The sequence below is a fragment of the Carcharhinus amblyrhynchos genome, unplaced genomic scaffold (genome assembly GCF_965287045.1).
Source record: "Carcharhinus amblyrhynchos unplaced genomic scaffold, sCarAmb.v2.hapA scaffold_49, whole genome shotgun sequence".
Taxonomy (NCBI): Eukaryota; Metazoa; Chordata; class Chondrichthyes; order Carcharhiniformes; family Carcharhinidae; genus Carcharhinus; species Carcharhinus amblyrhynchos.
Genome location: NW_027649790.1, coordinates 1,495,897 through 1,517,656, shown reverse-complemented (window position 1 = coordinate 1,517,656; position 21,760 = coordinate 1,495,897). Strand labels below are relative to the sequence as shown.

The window sequence follows — 21,760 nt, the reverse complement described above, 5'->3', positions numbered from 1 at the left end:
AGGTCCCGTGTACTGGATTGGCCAGGGGGGGAGGGGGCGGGTAATGTATACCGCCCTAGGATAGGCTTATCGAGCTGTCAGTCAGGGGTGGGGCGGGGTGGGTGTGGGTCTTCCCCATAAATCACAACATATAACCACAAAATGTACATTTTTAAAAAAAAAATGTCACTCATCACAGGTAGACTGTAATTAATGAATTCCACGCACGAAGTTTGAAAGGCATTCAAAATCCCTTCGTGTGGACACTTGCAGACAGTAGGAATACTTTTCTCTGACAGTATAACCTCAGGAGTGCTGCAAGATAGTTCATTTCAACAGAGAAATGGGACACTTCAACTTCATAACTTCTGGCTCAACTTTGTGACTGAATTAAAACATACAGCGTCATTAACAAACGAGCACAGGTGCGTTTATCCGCTCACCTCCCTGCACTTTACACGAGTGTTTCTGCCGTTCAGTTCCGAGGTTATCTGCATTCCCAATACAGGTTCCACCCTCTCTGTAAACTTGTCAGTTAGTGGGTGAGGAGCCGTGCTCCAGATTGACAACTCAGTGAACCAATCAGGGGGTTGCGTGTGTGGGCGGGAGTTAGTAAGTGAGGAGCCGTGCTCCGGATTGGTTCACCGAGCTGTCAGTCAGGGGGTTGTGTGTGTGGGCGGGAGTTAGTGAGTATAAAAGGCGCCACTTCTGAATAATGAGCTCAGGGGGAGCGGAATTAAGAAGGTGCCAATCAAGAAGGCTGTTTTGTCTGGAATGGTGGTGAGCTAGAATGTGGTTGGAGCTGCACTCATCCAGCAAAGCAGAGCATATTCCACCACACTCCTCACTTGTGCCTTGTAGATGGTGGACATTCTACAAGGTACTTGCTCAGAATTTCCAGCCTCTGACCTGCTCTGGTAGCCACTCTATTTATGTGGCTGGCCCAGTTCAGTTTCCTGTCACAGTGCAACCCCTCAGGATGTTGGTGAGAGTGGATTCAGTGATAGTAAGTTCTGGTCGCCTCACTACAGGAAGGATGTGAAAGCTATTGAGAAGTTGCAGAGGAGATTTACAAGGATGTTGCCTGGATTGGAAGACATGCCTTATGAAGATAGGTTGAGGGAGCTAGGTCTCTTCTCCCTGGAGAGACGAAGGTTGAGAGGCGACCTGATAGAGGTTTATAAAATGTTGAGAGGAATAGATAGGCTGGATTCTCAGAGGCTATTTCCCAGGGCTGAAATGGTCGCTATGAGAAGAGACAGGTTTAAGGTGCTGGGAAGCAAGTACAGAGGAGATATTAAGGCAAAGTTTTTCACTCAGAGGGTGGTGAGTGAGTGGAATCGGCTGCTGTCGGTAGTGGTAGAGGCAAACTCGCTGGGGTCTCTTAAAAGACTTCTGGATAAGTACATGGGATCTAATGGCATTGGAAGTTACAGATAGTTCTATGGCTTGGTAGGTATAGATGTGATCAGCGTGACTTGTGGGCCGAAGGGCCTGTTTGTGCTGTAGTGTTTGATGTTCTATGTTCCAAATCTCCCCTCATTCTTCTACGCTCCAGAGAATAAAGTCCTAACCTATTCAACCTTTCTCGGTAACTCAGCTTCTCAAGTTCCGGCAACATCCCGTAAACCTTCTTTGCACTCTTCCAACCTTATTAATACCCTTCCTGTAATTAGGTGACCAAAACTGCACACAATACTCTAAATTCAACCTCACTGATGTCTTATACAACCTCGCCATAACATTCCAATTCTTATACTCAATACTTTGCTTTACAAAGCAGGGTTCAGCCCCTATCTCAATGGTAATGATAAAATGAGAGAGGTACAGCGTAGCAGCTCAAATTTGGGTGTATCTAGTCTATCCCATTTAGCACGGAGTGCCACTACCACCATCAAACTCTGACAACTATATCCCAGAATGTAGCATCGATAAACCATTCCTCAGGTGTTCAATGGTGTCACAATTTTCCTTGTTATGGAGGGAGTGCTGTGAAGGTTTACCAAGCTGATTCCTGCAATGGCAGGTCAGTCATATGAGGAGAGACTAAGTCGGTTAGGATTACATTCATTGGAGTTTAGAAGACCAAGAGGGGATTTCCTAGAAACATTCTAACAGGAGTAGAGAGGGTAGATTCAGGCGGAATGTTCCTGATGGTGGGGGAGTCCAGAACTAGAGGGTCAAGGAACAAAAATAAGCGTGACAACTACAAAGAAATCTCACTGCTTATAATGGCTGATAAGGTTCGAGGAAAATTCCCTACTCAGGCTGGTAAACCACATTGAAAAACATTCACTACCAGAAAGTCAAAGCAGGTTCAGAAAAAGCAAAACATACTTGCAACATGATCTTCACACTTTAAATACAAGAGAAACATTGGAAATAATAGGTGGGACTCCACTACACCACTAATGTCACAAGTAGACTTACAGTAACATTGAAGTTACAATGAAAATCCCCTAGTCGCCACTTTCTGGTGCCTATTCAGCTACACTGAGGGAGAAATTAGCACAGTCAATGCACCTAACCAGCACATCTTTCAGACTGTGGGAGGAAACCGGAGCACCCTTAAATCGGCCTCGCAGGTGGAGGAGGTGGTCAAGAAGGCGTATGGTGTACTGGCCTTCATTAATCGAGGGATTGAGTTTAGGAGTCGGGAGGTAATGCTGGAACTTTATAAGACCCTTGTCAGGCCTCATTTGGAGTATTGTGCGCAGTTCTGGTCGCCTCACTATAGGAAAGATGTAGAAGCTATTGAAAGGGTGCAGAGGAGATTTACAAGGATGTTGCCTGGACTGGGAGGCATGCCTTATGAAGTTAGGTTGAGGGAGCTGGGACTCTTTTCCCTGGAGAGACGAAGGTTGAGAGGCGACCTGATAGAAGTTTACAAAATGTTGAGAGGAATGGATAGGGTGGACTCTCAGAGGCTATTTCCCCGGGTTGAAATGGTCGCTACGAGAGGACACAGATTTAAGGTGCGAGGAGGGAGGTTCAGAAGTGATGTTAGGGGTAAGTTTTTCACTCAGAGGGTGGTGAGTGAATGGAATCGGCTGCCGTCAGTGGTGGTGGAGGCAAACTCGCTGGGGTCTTTTAAAAGACTTCTGGATGAGTATATGGGGTTTAATGAGATTGAGGGTTATAGATAGGTCTGTAGGTTGGTAGGTGATGTGATCGGCGCAACTTGTGGGCCGAAGGGCCTGTTTGTGCTGTAGTGTTCTATGTTCTATGTTCACCCGGAGGAAACCCAAGCAGGCTGCAAATTCACACAGACAATGACCCAAGCTGGGAACTGAACCTGGGTCCTGGCGCTGAGGCAGCAGTGTTGACCACTGTGCCACCGTGCTGCCCTTGTTGACCTGACAAAGGTATTTGACGTGGTAAAAAGAGAGGCCTTGACGTCTCTGTAAAACTTGGACTGTCCTAAATCAATACAGCAGTTTCACAATGGAATAATGACCAGAGTATGGACTTCACTGAATCCTTTGATAGAACAAGTGATGTGAAGCAGGGGTATGTCATAGGATCATAGAATATAATCCCTACAGTACAGAAGGAGGCCATGAAGCCCATAATTCTGCACAACTCTCTAACAGAGTATCCTACCCAGGCCCTATTCCTGTAGCCCTACTTATTTACCTCATTAATCCCCCTGACCTAGACTTCTTGGGATACCAAGGGACAATTGGGCATGGCTAATCCGCCTAATCTGCATATCTTTGGACTGTGGATGGAAACCGAAGCACCCGGAGGAAACCCACACAGACACGGGGAGGAGGTACCAATCCCACCCAAGGCCGGAATTGAACCTGGGTCCCTGGCGCTGTGAGGCAGCAGTGCTAAGTGCCACCATCATTGGTCCTATGTTCCTTGGAGTTGTTTTGCTGCCATTTTGCTGGATCATTTGATGGAAATGTTGATGGAATCACATCCTGTTCAGAACAGATGGTAATCTCTTCAACCTGAAAATACTTAAATCTTCATCTAAAAAGGTATCAGTGATGATGGTATAGGAATCGCCCTTTGCCGATGACTGCGTGCTCACCTCACCCTCTTGAGTACAACCTTCACAGGATCATTGACATTTATCAAAAATATATTGATAATTATGGACCAACCATCAGCTTCAAGATGATAGAGTGACTCTGCTAACTACCAGACTCAGACTATAGCTCACATACCAAAAACTATCAAATGACACAATCCTGAAGGCTGGAGAAAATTTGAGCTGTTTCAAAAGCACAATCTCCAGAATAGGTTTGCATTGACAACAGGGTGAGAAACAGAATTATAGAAATATAGAATCCCTACAATGCAGGAGGCCATTTGGCCCACTGAGTCTGCACCGACCACAATCCCACCCAGGCCCTATCCCCCAAGCATTACCCTAGTTAGTCTCCCTGATACTAAGGGGCAATTTAGCATGGCCAATCAACCTAACTTGCACATCTTTGGTCTGTAGAAGGAAAACGGAGCACCCGGAGGAAACCCACACAGACATGGGGAGAATGTACAAACTACACACAGGCAGTCACCCAAGCTGGGAATCAAACCCAGATCCCTGGTTCTGTGAGGCAGCAGTGCTAACTACTATGCTATCATGCTGTCCCCTACAGCAAGCTCTGTATTTGCCCGTTTACACGCCGTGGTAACAACTTGCTTTCTACATGGTTGTGGGCTACCGTCTCCAGGCATATTGAACAACTGGGTAGGTTCCACATGTAAATACACTCTGAATATCCTGAGCTTCAAATGTGAGGTCAAAGTATCCAACACTGAGGTAATCCAAGGACAAAACTGTCTGGAATTTGAAACACTCATCACCAGAACTCAACTCAGATGGAGTGGACATGTGGGTGATAAAATCCCAAAGATGGTCACGTATTGAAAATTTAAACTCGGATACCACCTGTGAGGTAGGCCGAGATAGACATAGAAAAGGAAAGCAGGAGTAGGCCATTCAGCCCTTTGAGTCTGCTTTATCATTCATTATGATCATGGCTGATTATCAAATTCAATATCTCGATCCCGCCTTCCCTCCATATCCCTTTAGTTCCAAGAGCTATATCTAATTTCTGCTTAAAAATCACACAATTCTGTGGCAGTGAATTCCATGGATTCAACATTCTCTAGGTGAAGAAATCTCTCCTCAGTTCTAAAAGGTTTACCCCTTATCCTCAAACTATGAACCCCTAGTTCTGGACTCCCCCACCATCGGGAACATTCTTTTTGAATTTACCCTGTCTAACCCTGTTAGAATTTTAGAAGTTTCTATGAGATCCCCTCTCACTCTGGTAAACTTCTGTGAATATGATCCTAACTAGCTTAGTCTCGCCTCATATGACCGACCTGCCATCCCAGGAATCAGCCTGGTAAATCTTCACAGCACTCTCTCTATAGCAAGGACATCCTCTCTCAGATAAGGACACCAAAACTGCGCACAATACTGTCTCACCAAGGTGAAGTGTGGCCTCACCAACACCCTGGAAAATTGCAGCGAAAGGTTCAAAGTACTCCTTGAAAGGTGAGCCTCAGGAAACGTGGCATGTCCACCTAGGACTGGAGAAAAATGGACAAGGAAGAGAGCAATCTCATATGAGGACGTTTTTTTTTCATTTGAACAAAGAATACAGGCAGCTAAGGACAAAAGGCAAGCTGGAAAAACTGAGCAATCAACAAAATCAGCTAATTGATCCTTGCCTGCGTTGTGGAAAGCTATGCTAATCTGCAGTCTAACTCCAACATATTAGAATGCATACCAGATGACTGTCTACATGACGCAATGGAACATGTACTCATATGTACCAAAACAGAATTTAGTGTTACAGAAAAAAGACATCCTGTCAAAGCTTCTCCCCTTGCCCTCATCAGGACAAGCGCAAGAATACCAACGTAAAGAGGACTTTGGCCGAGATCTTACGACCTCGCTCAGGCCAGGCTCGTAAAGTCCTGCCCTAGGCCAATAGAGAATTCTGTTCTGCGAGTCTCACCCAGCCTGAATCCAGGGCAGGCGTGCCGGTAAAATTTTGGCCTTTGTTTCATTCCTACAAATACTGTCACTGACAGATGTATCTAAGGCAGGTAGATGGTTGCGGATGAGATCGAGTAGGTTTTTCCCTCTGTTGGTTCTCTTGCCACCAGTCCCAGTCTGACACACACGTCCTGTGGTTGGCACAGTGGTTAGCACTGCTGCCTCACAGCGCCAGGGACCTGGGTTCAATTCCAGCCTTGGGTCACTGTCTTTGTGGATTTTGCACATTCTCCCCATGTCTATGTGGGTTGCCTCTGGGTGCTCTGGTTTCCTCCCCCAGTCCAAAGATGTGTGGGTTACATGGATTGGCTATGCTAAATTGTCCCTTCGTGTCAGGAGGGCTAATTATGGTAAATGCGTAGGGTTATGGGGATAGGGCCTGGGTGGGAGGTGGTTGGTGGTTGGTGCAGACTCGATGGGCCGAAAGGTCTCCTTTTCCAATGTAGGATTCTAAGACTTGGCCAGGAATGGTACATCGAGCCACTTTTGGTAAGGGTTATTGAATTCTCCCATCAACCAGAGTACATACTACGTCCTTGCTACCTTTAGTGCTTCTTCCAAGTGACGTTTGACATAGAAGAGTATTTTTTCCAAAAGGTTTCCATGGCTGGGGCAGGGGGAACAGTTACAGTTCAACGTCGAGGTTAGCAATCCATTCAACGGGTTACGCTGACACAGCGTGAATGGTCAGGATGCCAGGAGGAATGGATCTCACAGGGAGCAGTTCGCAGGCGATGATCTCACTTGGAGGGCCACGGTCATCCCATACTGGATGTTGGGTAAGCAGTGCACCAAATTGAAGGTAGTAGACAGATCGAGAGAGCTGGTGGTGAATGAGGCATTGACCATGAATTGGAATTGACCTCTGTGCAGCTGCCGGACAGAAAACAGCCAGCAGTGGCTGTGCACACAACGGAACAGGATAAAACAAACACAAACCCGGGGCGGCACGGTAGCACAGCGGTTAGCACTGCTGCTTCACAGCCCCAGGGACCTGGGTTTGATTCTCGGCTCGGGTCACTGTCTGTGTGGAGTTTGTACATTCTCCTCGTGTCTGCGCGGGTTTCCTCCAGGTACTCCAGTTTCCTCCCACAGTCCAAAGATATGCGGGTTAGGTTGATTGGCTGTGCTAAAATTGTCCCTTGGTGTCCTGTGATGCTTAGATTAGAGGGATTAGCGGGTAAAAAATATATAGCGATATGGGGGTAGGGCCTGGGTGGGATGCAGACTCAATGGGCCAAATGGCCTCTTTCTCCACTGTAGGGATTCTATGAACTGTTCAGTGACAAGGTAGACATTACAATTCAATGCTTCAAACAACAGCCTCTGAAAACCAGGAGTCCCCCCCAGTCATGGGGTAGCCACTAAACCCTGGAGTGGGTTTGCCCTGTTTTGTGCAACCCATGCCTAACCACTCCCTCTCCCCATGTTCTAGTAATTCACACGTTGTTCGGTTAGAGCGGCAGGTGGATGCACTGCGGAGCGTACAGGAGTTTTAGTCCCCACTAAACATCTACCCATTTGTCAAGGGCTTTTTATGTTTTGTCCTCAGGCACGTTGATTTTTTTTTGTGATAACATTAGTTTGCCTGAAGCTGGTGCGTATCTGCCACCTCTCCCTACAGATGCTGCCGCACTGGCTGCATTTCGGCAGCATTCTCAGGTTACCACATTTTTCTCACCTCCTTTCAGATGATGCAGGGAGTTCTCAGAACTGTGTAAATAATCACCGTCTTTGGAAACAGGAAACTCCTGCAGTTAAACTCCAAACTCCCAGGTAAAAAGCAAAGCTGGTAGTATTTTAGAATTAACCGCTAAGGAGTAAGTTTTTAAAAAGGACCAGTGCCAATTTCTCCACTTTAAACGTGTTTTTAAACCTATAACTTAACGTTTTAAAAAGAAATTAAGCAGCAGGATCCTCAGATTTGTAGGACGCAAAAGCAAAACGCTGCCGATGTTGTAAATAGAAAATTAAAGTAGAAAGTGCTCTGCATCTGAATTATAGAATCCTACAGTACAGAAGGAGGCTATTTGGCCCATCGAGTCTGTACCAATGACATCCCTATTCTCACAACCCCACATTATAACCGCTGCCAGTCTCCCTGACACCTGGGTCAATTTAACACGGCCAATCAACCTAACCCACGTCTTTGGAATGTAGAAGGAAACTGGAGCACCCGGAGGAAACCCATGCAGACACAGGGAGAATGTGCAAACTCCACACAGACAGAGGAAGCCAGAGGCTGGAACTGAACCTGGGACCCTGGTGCTCTGAGGCAGCAGTGCTAACCACTGTGCCACCATGTGCCAGTTATCTGCTGTCCCACTCCCAAAATTCCACCAGCAAATCTCACCTTCACGCTGAGGACAAAATCCCTCCCCCTCCCAACCCCCCTCACATTTAAGAGGCAATTCTCTCCCCACCCACACAGTCTGGGCAGCACTGTCACCCTCCCATCCCCCTCTCCCCACTCCCAAAATTGCACCAGCATATTTTCCCCCCAGCTAACACCCCATGACCCATAAACACCCCCCACCCCACCCATACCAAACAGTCCCTTATTCACCTTCCGGAGATTTGATCACCTGATTTGAAACTTCCACGTCTGACTCAGCTTGAGAAAATCTTACCTGAGGTGATGAAATACCAAGTCCCTCATGTGCTTAGCTGACACTGACTCACACTCCAGGCAGCGTTACAAGTTGGAGTGGTAATTTGAGCCCAGTGTTACTGATTCGTACAACCCATGCCAAACCACTCCCTCTCCCCGTGTTCGAGTAATTCATATGTTGTGCGGTTAGAGTGGCAGGTAGGTGCACTGCGGAGCATACGGGAGGCAGAGAGTGATAGACACTAGTTACAGGGAGGTTGTCACACCAGAGATTCAGATGGATGACCACCAGGAGAGGCAGGCAGGTAGTGCAGGAGTCTCCTGTGCCTTTTCCCCTTTCAAACAGCGATAGGGTTTTGGGTACTATTGAAGGGGATAGTCTGTCAGGGGGAGATACCAGCAGCAGCCAGGTCTGTGGCATCACAGCTGGTTCCGCTGGAGTCAGAGTCAGGCAAAGAGCAAGCGAGCAGTAGTAATAGGGGACTTGCTACTTAGAGGCACTAGACAGGCTTTCTGTGGCCACAGGATGGTGTGTTGCCTCCCTGGTGCCAGGGGCAAGGACGTCTGAGTGATTGCAGGACATTCTTAAGGGGGAGGATGAGCAGCCAGAGGTCGTTGTACATATTGGTACCAACGACATAGGGAGGAACAGGGATGAGGGTTGTATTAGAGGGTTGGATGGAAAGAAATTTGTTGAGTGTATTCAGGAGAAATTTCTCATTCAGTATGTGGATGGCCCAACTAGAGAGGGGGCAAAACTTGACCTCCTCTTGGGAAATAAGGAAGGGCAGGTGACAGAAGTGTCAGTGAGGGATCACTTTTGGACCAGTGACCGTAACTCTATTAGTTTTAAAGATAGCTATGAAGAATGATAGGTCTGGCCCAAAAGCTAAAATTTGAAATTGGGGTGAAGCCAATTTTGATGGTATCAAGCAGGAACTTTCAAAACTGGGGGAGTCTTGTGGGAGGCTTCCAAAAGATATAAACACATTCCTCTTAGAGTGAAAGGCAAGGCTGGCAGAAGTAGGGAACCCTGGATGACTTGGGATATTGAGGCTCTGATCAAGAAGAAAGGTGCACATGACATGCATAGACAGCTGGGACCAACTGAATCCCTTGAAGGGATTGTAGGAGTAGAGCTAAGAGATAAATCAGGAGGGCAGAATCAGGACATGAGATTGTTTTGGCTGATAAGGCAAAGGAGAATCCAAAGAGCTTCTACAAATACATAAAGGGCAAAAGAGTAACAAGGGAGAGAGTAGGGCCTCTTAAAGATCAACAAGGTCATTTATGTATGGATCCACAAGAGACGGGTGAGATCCTAAATGAATATTTCTCATCAGTGTTTACTATTGAGAAAAGCATGGATGTTAGGGAACTTGGGGAAATAAATAGTGATGTCTTGAGGAGTGTACATATTACAGAGGAGGAGGTGCTGAAAGTCTTAAAATGCATCAAGGTAGATAAATCCCTGGGACCTGATGAAGTGTATCCCAGGACATTGTGGGGGGCTAGGAAGGAAATTGCAGGTCCCCTAGCCGAGATATTTGAATCATCGATAGTCACGGGTGAGGTGCCTGAAGATTGGAGGGTGGCAAATGTTGTGCCTTTGTTTAAAAAAGGTGGCAGGGAAAAGCCTGGGAACTACAGGCCAGTGAGCCTCACAGCTGTGGTGGGGAAGTTGTTGGAAAGCATTTGAGAGACAGGATCTACAGGCATTTAGAGACACAAGGACTGATTAGGGACAGTCAGCATGGCTTTGAGAGTAGAAAATCATGTCTCAAATTTCATTGAGTTTTCTGAAGGGGTAACTGAGAAGGTAGATGAGGGCAGTGTAGTTGATGATGTCTACATGAACTTTAGCAAGGCCTTTGACAAGGTACCGCATGGTAGGTAATTGCATAGGTTAAATCTCATGGGATCCAGGGTGAGGTATCTAAATGGATACAAGATTGGCTTCTTGACAGAAGCCAGAGGGTCGTTGTAGAAGGTTGATTTTCAAACTGGAGGCCTGTGACCAGCGGTGTGCCTCAGGGATCAGTGCTGGGACCACTGTTATTTGTCATTTATATTAATGATTTGAATGAGAATATAGGAAGCATGATGACACCAAGATTGGTGGCATTGTGGGCAGCAAAGAAAGTTATCTCCGATTGCAACAGGATCTTGATCAATTGGGCCAGTGGGTTGACAAATGGCAGATGGAGTTTAATTTAGACAAATGCGAGGTGACGCATTTTGGTAGATTGAACCAGGGCAGGACTTTCAGTTAATGGTAGGGTGTTGGGGAGAGTTACAGAACAAAGATTTCAGGGTACATATTCATAGCACTTTGAACTATGGAGTCACAGATGGCTAGAGTGGTGAAGGAGGTATTCAGTATGCTTGATTTCATCAGTCAGAACATTGAATACAGGAGTTGGGATGTCTTGTTGAAGTTCTTCAAAACATTGGTAAAGCCACACTTGGAATACGGTGCGCAATTCTGGTCACCCTATTATAGAACGGATATTATTAAACTAGAAAGAGTGCAGAAAAGATTCACTGGGATGCTACCAGGACTTGATGGTTTGGGTTATAAGGAGAGGCTGGATAGACTAGGACATTTTTCTCTGGAGGATAAGAGGCTGAGGGGTGATCTTATAGAGGTCTAAAAAATAATGAGAGGCATAGATAAGGTAGATAGTCAATATCTTTTCCCAAATGTAGGGGAGTTTTAAAACTAGATGTCATAGGTTTAAGGTGAGAGGGGAGAAATACAAAAGTGTCCAGAGAGGCAATATTTTCACAAAGAGGGTGGTAAGTGCCTGACCAAGCTGCCAGAGGTAGCAGTAGAGGCAGGTACAATTTTGTCTTTTAAAAAAACATTTAGATAGTTATATAGGTAAGATGGGTATAGAGGGATTTGGGCCAAATGCAGGCAATTGGGATTAGTTTAGGGATTTTAAAAAAGGGTGGCATGGACAAGTTGGGCTGAAGGGCCTGTTTCTATGCTGTAAACCTCTATGACTCTATGCAGCCTAATCTGATCTGGGGAAGTCTGGAGGTGATGTGTTGGGCACAGGCAAACAAAGTGAGCAAACGCACAAGACAAAGTACTGCAGCATTGAATGAATCAGGACGAGAAGGACAGTCACACACATTGCATTCTCCCAACATGAGCGTGCGACTGTGACGCACACTGCTTCCAGCTAAGTCATCTCATGTCTGACTTTTCTGGTGGATTGTTTCAGTTCCTCTGTACACCTCCATCCAGTTGATGTCATATTGCTTTGAAGTTACAATCAACTCCAATCAAAGATGACATTCTACAGCCAGAAGCTAAACAGATCATTGACTAGGAAATCTGCCGGATCGAGTTCAATTTTGATACCATAGTTTAAAAATTAGTGACTTTTTCATGGAAGTTCTAGTTGATCTGCAGGGTCTCTATTCACACTTTGATACTTGACAATTAGTGGTTTAAAGTTTGAATGTCACAAGTCAGCTTACATTAACACCGCAATTAAGTTACTGTGAAAATATCCCAGTCACCACATTCTGGCACCTGTTTGGGTACACTGAAGGAGAATTTAGCATGGCCAATGCACCTAACCAGCATGTCTTTTGGACTGTGGGAGGAACCTAATGCACCCAGAGGAATCCCACGCAGACATGGAGAACACACAGACTCTGCACACAGTGAACCAGGCTGGGAATTGAACCCAGGTCCCTGGCGCTGTGAGGCTACAGTGCTAACCACTGTGCCAACCCGCCACCCATATAGGGATAGGTTAGCGGTCAAGAATTGTATCTTGACATGTTTAAGTATTTCAAATTGTAAAAGTTTGTTATAGTTAACTGTATTGTTAAAACCCCATCTCCTCACTCCATACATTCTGAAGAAAGTTAATGGAAGCATTCATTTGATTAGAAAATAATACAACACACTGACAAATTAATTTCTTAGACCCAGGTGGATTAGTTTTTTTTATTTATTATTGTCACAAATAGGCTTGCAATACGCTGCAATGAAGTTACTGTGAAAATCCTCTAGTCACCACACTCCTGCGCCTGTTTGGGTACACTGAGGGAGAATTTAGCAAGCCAATACACCTGACCAGTACATCTTTCGGACTGTGGGAGGAAACCGGAGCACCCGGAGGAACCCCACGCAGAGACAGGAAGAACCTGCAGACTCCGCACAGACAACGACCCAAGCCGGGAATTGAACCCAGGTCCCTGGCACTGTGAGGCAGCAGTGCTAACCACTGTGCCACCCATCTTAAAACTATGTATACAGAAGCAACCCAGTCTCAGGGATTACAGTATTAAAAAGAAAATTAGGCTTTCATAAACAACTTTGCTTTTGCTTGAATAAGTGCACCAGTTAGATATGTATTTCATTCTTAGCTGTGCGTTGTAACATTCAGCATTCAATGTGGTTAAACTGCTTGTGCTGGAATTAGCAGACCCAACAGTTCCCCTGATCAGTAGCTCGCCTGAGTGATATTTCGCATGACAAATTACTGGAAACACGGGATGGAATGTGTACGTGGGTCTGAGTCAACAGGAAACAATGGTACTTCTCTTTCTTAACTAAACAAAAATAAATTAACACACTGCAGGATAAATTGAAATGCAGATCCTTTGAAGAGTGTGCATCAGAGTTATCAGAATCTCAAAGGGAAACTGAGAGCATCAAAACAAAATGTGGTTAACAAGGCCAATAACACATCCCCTCATTGACCACCAGGCGTGGAAGTCCTGAGTGATGCCAATAGACACCACTTGCTCCCACTCCAGGGGCAGCAGTAGTTAGCAGCTGGGGGAAAACACAGTGACAGTGGCACAGTGGTTAGCACTGCTGCCTCACAGCGCCAGGGACCCGGGTTCAATTCCCCACTTGAGTCACTGTGGAATTTGCACGTTCTCTCCGTGTCTGTGTTTCCCCTCCGGGTGCTCCGGTTTCCTTCCACAGTCAGAAAGACGTGCTGGTTAGGGTGCATTGGTCATGCTAAATTCTCCCTCAGTGTACCCGTACAGTGCGGCGACTAGGGGATTTTCACAGTAACTTCATGCAAACCTACTTGTGACACTACTAAACAAATAAATAAAAAATAACAATGTATTTCTAAACTTGAGGGCCTTATCCTTAAATTTTATTAATTTGTGGGATATGGGCGTCACTGCCTGGAGAAGCATTTCTTGCCCAGGGATGTATGTGTAGGCACCTCCACAACCTGACTAAAGGACAGCAAAATTAATACTGCAAGCATGGGAAAGAAGTATAATTTCCAATTGGTGAATTCAGTATCAAAGCAGGTACAGAGAAAAAGAGGAAAAAGATCAGATTGAGAGAGACAGAGGATAAAAAGAAAATTAAAAGCTAATTTTTCAAATCTCCAACAAAACTTAAAACTTAAAGGGATGAGACTTTGTGCTTATAATATTTGTTTTTCAATGCCTAATTAAAGTTTAAAGTTTTTTTAAAGTTTATTTATCAGTCACAAGTAGTCTTACATTAACACTGCATTGAAGTCACTATGAAAATCCCCTAGTCGCCACACTCCAACGCCTGTTTGGGTACACTGAGGGAGAATTTAGCATGGCCAATGCACCTAACCAGCACATCTTTCGGACTGTGGGAGGAAACTGGAGCACCTGGAGGAAACCCACGCAGACATGGGGAGAACGTGCAGACTCCACACAGACAGTGACCCAAGCTGGGAATTGAAGCCGGGTCCCTGGCGCTGTGAGGCAACAGTGCTAACTGCCGTGCCAGTCTGGACTCCACCCCATTCTTCTATTCTGCACCACTTTCCATTACCCTGGCCTACCCCCACCCTATTCCAGCAATTACATGTATTTACCCCACTAAACCCCCCTTAACTTACGCATCTTGGGACATCAAGAGGCAATTTACTATGGTCAATCCACCTAAGTAAGAAGTCTCACAACACCAGGTTAAAGTCCAACTAGTTTATTTGATAGTAAACTCACAAGCTTTCGGAAACGGTGTTCCTTCGTCAGGTATGTGGAAGGTTCCACACAACTGATGAAAGAACACTGTTTCCGAAAGCTTGTGAGTTTACTATCAAATAAACTAGTTGGACTTTAACCTGGTGTTGTGAGACTTCTTACTGTGTTTACCTCAGTCCAACGCCAGCATCTCCACATCATGACAATCCACCAAACTCAGACATCTTTGGACTGTGGGAGGAAATTGGAGCACCCAGAGGAAACCCATGCAGACTCCACACAAATCGCTCAAGAAAGAACAAAGAACCATAAGACATAGGAGCAGAATGAGGCCACTCGGCCCACTGAGTCTGCACCGCCAGTCATTCACGGCTGATATTTTTCTCAGCCCAATTCTCCTGCCTTTTCCCCATAACCCCCGATCCCTTTATTAATCAAGAACCTATCTATCTCTGTCTTAAAGACACTCAATCTCCTGGCCTCCACAGCCATGTGGTTGAGTTCCACAGATTCACCACACTGGCTGAAAAAATTCTTCCTCATCTCGCTTTTAAAGGATTGTCCCATTAGTCTGGGGTTGTGCTCTCTGGTTCTAGATTTTCCTACTAGTGGAAATATCTATGTCCACTCTATCCAGGTCTTGCAGTATCCTGTAAATTTCATTAAGATTCCCCCCCTCATCCTTCTAAACTCCAACGAGTACAGATCCAGAGTCCTCGACTGTTCCTTGTTGAAGAACAACAAGTTTTTCATTCCAGGGATCATTCTTGTAAACCTCTCTGGACCCTTTCCAAGGCCAGCATATCCTTCCTTAGATAAGGGGCCCAAAACTGCTCACAATACTCCAAATGGGGTCTGACCAAAGCCTTATACAGTGTCAGAAGCACATCCCAACTCTTGTATTCTAGCCCTCTTAACATGAATGTTAAGATTGCATTTGTCTTCTTAACTGTCAACTGAACCTGCACGTTAACACAGGAAAGTACAGCACAGGAACAGGCCCTTTGGCCCTCCGAGCCCATGCCAATTATGATGCCCTAACTAAACTAAAAAGAAAATCCTGCCCTTACTTGGTCTGTATCCCTCTATTCCCTCCCTGTTCATGTACCCATCCAGATGCCTCTTAATGTGCCTGCTTCCACCACCTCCTCTGGCACTGCATTCCTGGCACCCACCACTCTCTGCGTGAAAACGCCCCAGACAGAGCTCTCTCAAACTTTCCTCCTCTCACCTTGGACCTGTGCCCCTTACAATTGACACTCCCATCCTGAAAAAAAGCCTCTGACTATCCATCCTGTCTTGCCTCTCAATTTTGTAGACCTCTATCAGGTTTCCCCTCGCTCTTTCCAGTGAAAATAATCCTAGTTTATTCAATCTTTCCTCATAGTCAAACACCCTCGAGCCCAGGCAACATCCTGGTGGACCTTCTTTACACACTCTCTCTAAAGCCTCCACATGCTCTGATAATGTGGTGGCCAGAACTGTATGCAATACTCCAAATGTGGCCTAACCAAGGTTTTATATAGCTGCAACATGATTTCTCAACTCCTGTACTCGATGCCGCAGCTGATTAAGGTAAGCATGCTATATGTTTTCTTAATCACCTTTGCCACTTTTAGGGAAACTGTGGATCTGCACACCCAGATCCCTCTGTATGTTATGTGCCTAATGTACCCAAATTTGATCCTCCAAAATGCATCACCTCGCATTTGTCCAGATTAAACTCCCTCTGCCATTTCTGTGCCCAAGTTTCCAATCTATCCTGTAGTATCCTCTGACAATCTTCAGTACTATTAGCAACTCCAATCTCTGTGTCATCTGCAAACTTACTAATCAGATCATCCCAGTTTTCTTCCAGATCATTTATACTACAAACAACTGAGGTCCCAGCACTGCAGAACACCACTGGCTACAGATCTCCATTCTGAAAAACACTCTTCCATCGCTATACTCTGTCTTCTATAACCAAGCCAGTTCTATATCCATCTCACCTGATGAAGGAGCAGCACTACAAAAGCTCGTGATTCCAAATAAACCTGTTGGACTTTAACCTGGTGTTATGAGACTCCTTACTGTGCTCATCCCAGTCCAACGCTGACATCTCCACCTCGAATCCCATGTGATTTTAGTTTTTGTAGCTGTCTGCCACGGGACCTTGTCAAACGCTGGAATTGAACCCGGCACTGTAAATAAACTGAACTAAATTAAACCGAATGATAAATTGAAAAGCTGCATCTTAAAGTGATACTGCAACAAAGTGAACAGAATCTCAAAGGAAAGTTAAAATGTCAAAACAGAATGTGATTAAAACGGTTGATAAAATGCCCCAGTCCCTGTGGTGCACACTGGGCATGGAAAGCCTCAATGGTGCCAGCAGACACAACATGTTCCCTTTCCAGGAATACCTGGCACTGAACACAGCAGCGGCAGAGGGGCTGACAGTCAGGACAGATGACCTCCACAACTGCCCGCTCCTAGACCTATCAATGGCCAGCTTAGCTAGGCCCAGGAGTAGGCCCATGAGGAGGAGCTCCTTCCTTCCTGTCCCCCACTGCATTGGGTACAGTCAGTGTGCGTGCGTGTGTGTCCTGTGCGTGCGCGTGTATATGTGTGTGTGTATAGATTCTGTGAGGAAATAGCAGCTGGAAATTTTCCACACTGAAAGTACATCTTACAGATCAGAAGCAGTGCCCACGTAGAAAGAAAATCACCAGCTTTTGCAGGAATCTCAAACTCTCTCTCTGACTGTGGAAGTCAACTGGCCAGAAAAAAAAAGGATAGAAATTGGAAAAAAGAACTAATTTTACCAAACCACAGGACTCCTGAACTGAAGAATCCATCATTTGCCTGCAGAAAGACAACTATACTGGAATCAATTTATAATGGCCACAATCTTTCATCGACTACTGACAACTGTTCTGGATAACTTTTTATTTATACTTAATTACCACTGGACTTAATTCTTACTTTGAATTCGTATGATGGTAGATGAATATGTTTTACCATTTTCCTCCTTACCTTTTTAGTAGTTAATAAACTTGCTCCATTTTAACTCCAGTTTGCTGGTTAAGCTAGCTCCTTTAACATAATATTGGAAATGGTATCCAAGGGAAAGGGAGCTTTGTTATATTACTAGCAGAATAAAGACATAGAACCAGTTATCCTTCCTCACCCAGGTTGATAACAATTTGAGGATATCCCAGATGGATACTGACAAATTGAGGAGTTTCACCTGGATTTTTGAGGAATCGTACCTGGGGCTAGTTGTCCAGGAGTCAGGATAGTTCAATAAGGCCAGGGGTGATAAATGAGTCAGACTTGGTGAGAGATAGGATATTGGCAGCAGAGACCTGAATGAGCCAAGATCTTTCTTCAGCATGAAATCTAGCCATACCTTTAACATTATTTCAGCCATAGGTTAACAGGGAAACACACATTCATAGAAGGTACTTTTACAACTATAGAATCATAGCGACCCTCGAGGGCAAAAATAGGCCATTCAGCCCATCATGTCTTCTGCGACTCTTTGAAGAGCGTCTCACCCAGGCACACCCCTGCCCTATCCCCATAACACCAACTTTTACCATAGTAATCCACCTAACCTACACAACTTTGGACACTAAGGGCAATTTAGCGTGGTCAATCCAGCTAACCCGCACATCTGTGGACTGGGGGAGGAAACTGGAGCAGCCAGAGGAAACCCACGTAGAGACAGGGAGAATGTGCAAACTCCACACAGACTATCACCCAAGGCCAGAATTGAACCCGGGTCCCTGACGCTGTGATGCAGTACTGGTAAGCACTGCGCCACCGTGCCGTGAGAAAGAAAATTGCTTTTAATTGGTCAGAAATACAGTATGAATTACTAAATGACAGCAAAGCTAGTCCATGATTCTATAATGGTATAGAAGAATCAATTTAGCCCATCATGCAGTATGGTGGCACAGTGGTTAGCACTGCTGGCTCACAGCTCCACAGATCAGGGTTCGATTCCTGGCTTGGATCACTGTGTGTGGAGTTTGCATGTTCTGTGTCTGCGTGGGTTTCCTCCGGGTGCTCCGGTTTCCTCCCACAAGAGGGAAAATGTGCAGGTTAGGTGGATTGGCCATGCTGAATTGTCCCTTAATGTCAGGAGGCCGGCTAGGATAAATGTATGGGGATAGGGCCAGGGTGGGATTGTGGTCGGTGTAGGCTCGATGGGCCAAATGGCCTCCCTGCACTGTAGGATTCTGTGACTCGTGCCTGTCCCAGCTTCCTGAAACATCCATCCAGTTCCACCCATCTTGCCTTTTCTCTACAGATTTCCATTTATTTTCTGTTCAAGTATTTATCCAACTCCAACTGAAAGTTATGACTCAACCTATTTACAGACAGAGGATTGCAACTCACTACATCCAAATCTCACATCAGCTTTCAAAACCTATCTAAAATTTGTGTCCACTGGTCACCAATCCTTTGGGCACTGGAACCAGTTTCTCTTGATTTGTTAAAGCATATTATCATGTTTTTGAGCAGCACATAAACTTTGCCTAATGGGGAACTATCCCAGCTTTTCTATAGTCTCCCCATGTGACTGAGGCCATTTTTAAAATTGAAACCACCTACCATGGTGGGATTCAAGCCAGTGAGTCTAGAGTGGGTCTGTGGTTTACCAGTTCAGTGACTTGTACCTCTCGGCCACAGGTTTATTTTAGAATTCAAATTTAACTATCATGGTGACATTCAAACCTGCAACCCCAGAGTATTGTCTTAGCTTTGTGGTTTACCAGCCTACACCATTAGGCCACAGGAGGAATGCAATCTATGTGACTGGGCCCAGATATCATTCCAGTATTACAAAGCGCTTACAACACAGATACAACCCACTCATGTCTCCTCCCACTCGGTCCTTGTATACCTTTCTCCCTCGTGTGTTTATCTAGTTTAACCTTGACTGCTATGCTGTTCTCTACAATTATTCCCTGTGGTAGTGAATTCCATATCACTGCCTAGCTAATGAACTTTATCCTTAATTCCCTCTTGGATTAAACGATCCGTATGGCAAACGATTCTGGGCTTGACGGCAAGTGGAAACATCTTCTCCACATCTACCTGATCAAGCCTGACGAGGTCACTATGAGGAGGTGATGGCCTAGTGGTATTATTGCTAGACTATTAATCCAGAAATTTAGCTAATGTTCGGGGGACCCAGGTTCACAATCCTACTATGGTAGAACGTGAATATCTAGAATTAAGAATCTACTGATATCCTGGCAATCAACAATGGCTAAAAGATATTAGTGAACCAGATGGTTTTAAGGAAGGAAATCTGCTACCCTGACCTGATCTGGCCTATATGTGATGCCACAGACATAGCAATGTGGCTGACTCTCAACTGTCCTCAAGCTATTAGGGATGGGCAATAAATGCTCACCGTTCAGCAACACCCATATCCAATGAATTAACTTAAAAAACTCCCTGGTCTTTTCCTTCTCAGGGAAAAGGTCCCAGCTTTATTCTGTTTTTCCTACTGTTGTAAGCCTAACCTTTTAGCTCTTTCAATCAATCCAGGAAATTTAATTTTGCATCTTCTTCCGTGCTTCTGTATCTTTCGTAATATGAAGACGGGACTTAGAAGGCTTCGTCGGTGGAAAACTGGGAGAGGGAGGATGGGAGTTTTATCTTGTGTGAGAAAAGATTGGACAGGCTGTGCCTGTATCCATTAGAGAGATGATCTTATTAAAATCATCTAAAAACCTAAGGGAACTTGACAGGATGGATGCTGAAAGGATGGTTCTCCATGGAGGAGACACTAGTTCAGTGGGTAACAAGGTGGCACAACAGTTGGCATTGCTGCCTCACAGCTCCAGGGACCTGGGTTCGATTCTCGGCTTGGCTCACTAACTGTGTTGAGTTTGTATGTTGTCTGCGTGGGTTTCCTCTGGGTGCTCTGGTTTCCTCCCATACTCCAAAGATGTGCAGGTTAGGTGCATTGGCCATGCTAAATTGCCCCTTAGTGTCTTGGGATGTATAGCTTAGAGGGATTAGCAGGGTAATTATGTGGGGTTATGGCCTGGGCGGAATTGTTGTCAGTGCAGACCAGATGGGCTGAATGGCCTCCTTCTGCACAGTAGGGTTTCTATGATTTAGGTGATAGTTTAAAAACAAGGGGGGAAATTTTCCCGTCCTACCCGCCATGGGAATCAGATCGAGCGGGTGGGGGGGGGGGGGGCGGGGGGGGGGAGCGTGTGGACTATAACCTTCGGGTTTTTGGGTGAGCGCTGCTGGAAACTCCTGCCAAAGGAATCTCTTCCATTTAAGATGAGGAGCATCCGTTTCTCAAAGCGTTGAGGGTTATGGAACTCTCTTCTCCAGAGAGAAGTGGACGATTTTTGATTGACAATAAGATTCTTGATTGACAAGGGAGCCAAAGGCTACCAGGGGTAGACAGCATTGAGGTCACAATCAGTTCAAGCACCATCTTACTGAACAGTGGGAGAGACTCAAGGGGCCAATTTTGTTCACGGAACATGAACGTCATTGGCTGGGCTGGCATTTGTTGCCCATTCCTAGTTGCCTTTGAACTGAGTGGTTTATTAGGCCACTTCAGAGAGCATTTCAGAGTCAACCACATTGCTGTGATTTGAGTCACATGTAGGCCAGACCAGGTAAAGACGGTCGATTTCCTTCCCTAAAGGACATTAATGAACCAGATGGGGTTGTTTTTATGATGATCGGCAATGGTTTTGCCATCATTAGACTTTTAATTCCAAATTTTTGTTGAATTCAAATTTTACCATTGACCGTGCTGGCATTGAACCTGGGATCCCAAAGGATTACCCTGAGTCTCTGGATTTCTAGTCTATTGATGATACTGTTATGAAACTGGGCGGCATGGTAGCACAGTGGTTAGCACTGCTGCTTCATAGCTCTAGGGTCCTGGGTTCGATTCCCGCCTCGGGTCACTGTCTGTGTGGAATTTGCACATTCTCCTTGTGTCTGCGTGGGTTTCCTCCGGGTGCTCTGGTTTCCTTCCACAGTCCAAAGATGTGCGGATTAGGTTGATTGGCCATGCTAAGAAATTGCCCCTTAGTGTCCAGGGATGTGTAGGTTAGAGGGATTAGTGGGTATTAATATGTGGGGGTGGGGCTTGGGTGGGATTGTGTTTGGTGCAGACTCAATGGGCCGAAGGGCTTCTTTCT

General features: G+C 45.5%; 1 protein-coding gene across 1 annotated transcript in view; it reads right to left on the bottom strand.

Annotated features, from left to right (window-relative positions):
• LOC145337463 (uncharacterized) overlaps positions 1 to 21,760 on the bottom strand; it is a 93,308-nt gene that overhangs the window by 66,457 nt on the left and 5,091 nt on the right. The gene's annotated exons all lie outside the window — the stretch shown is intronic.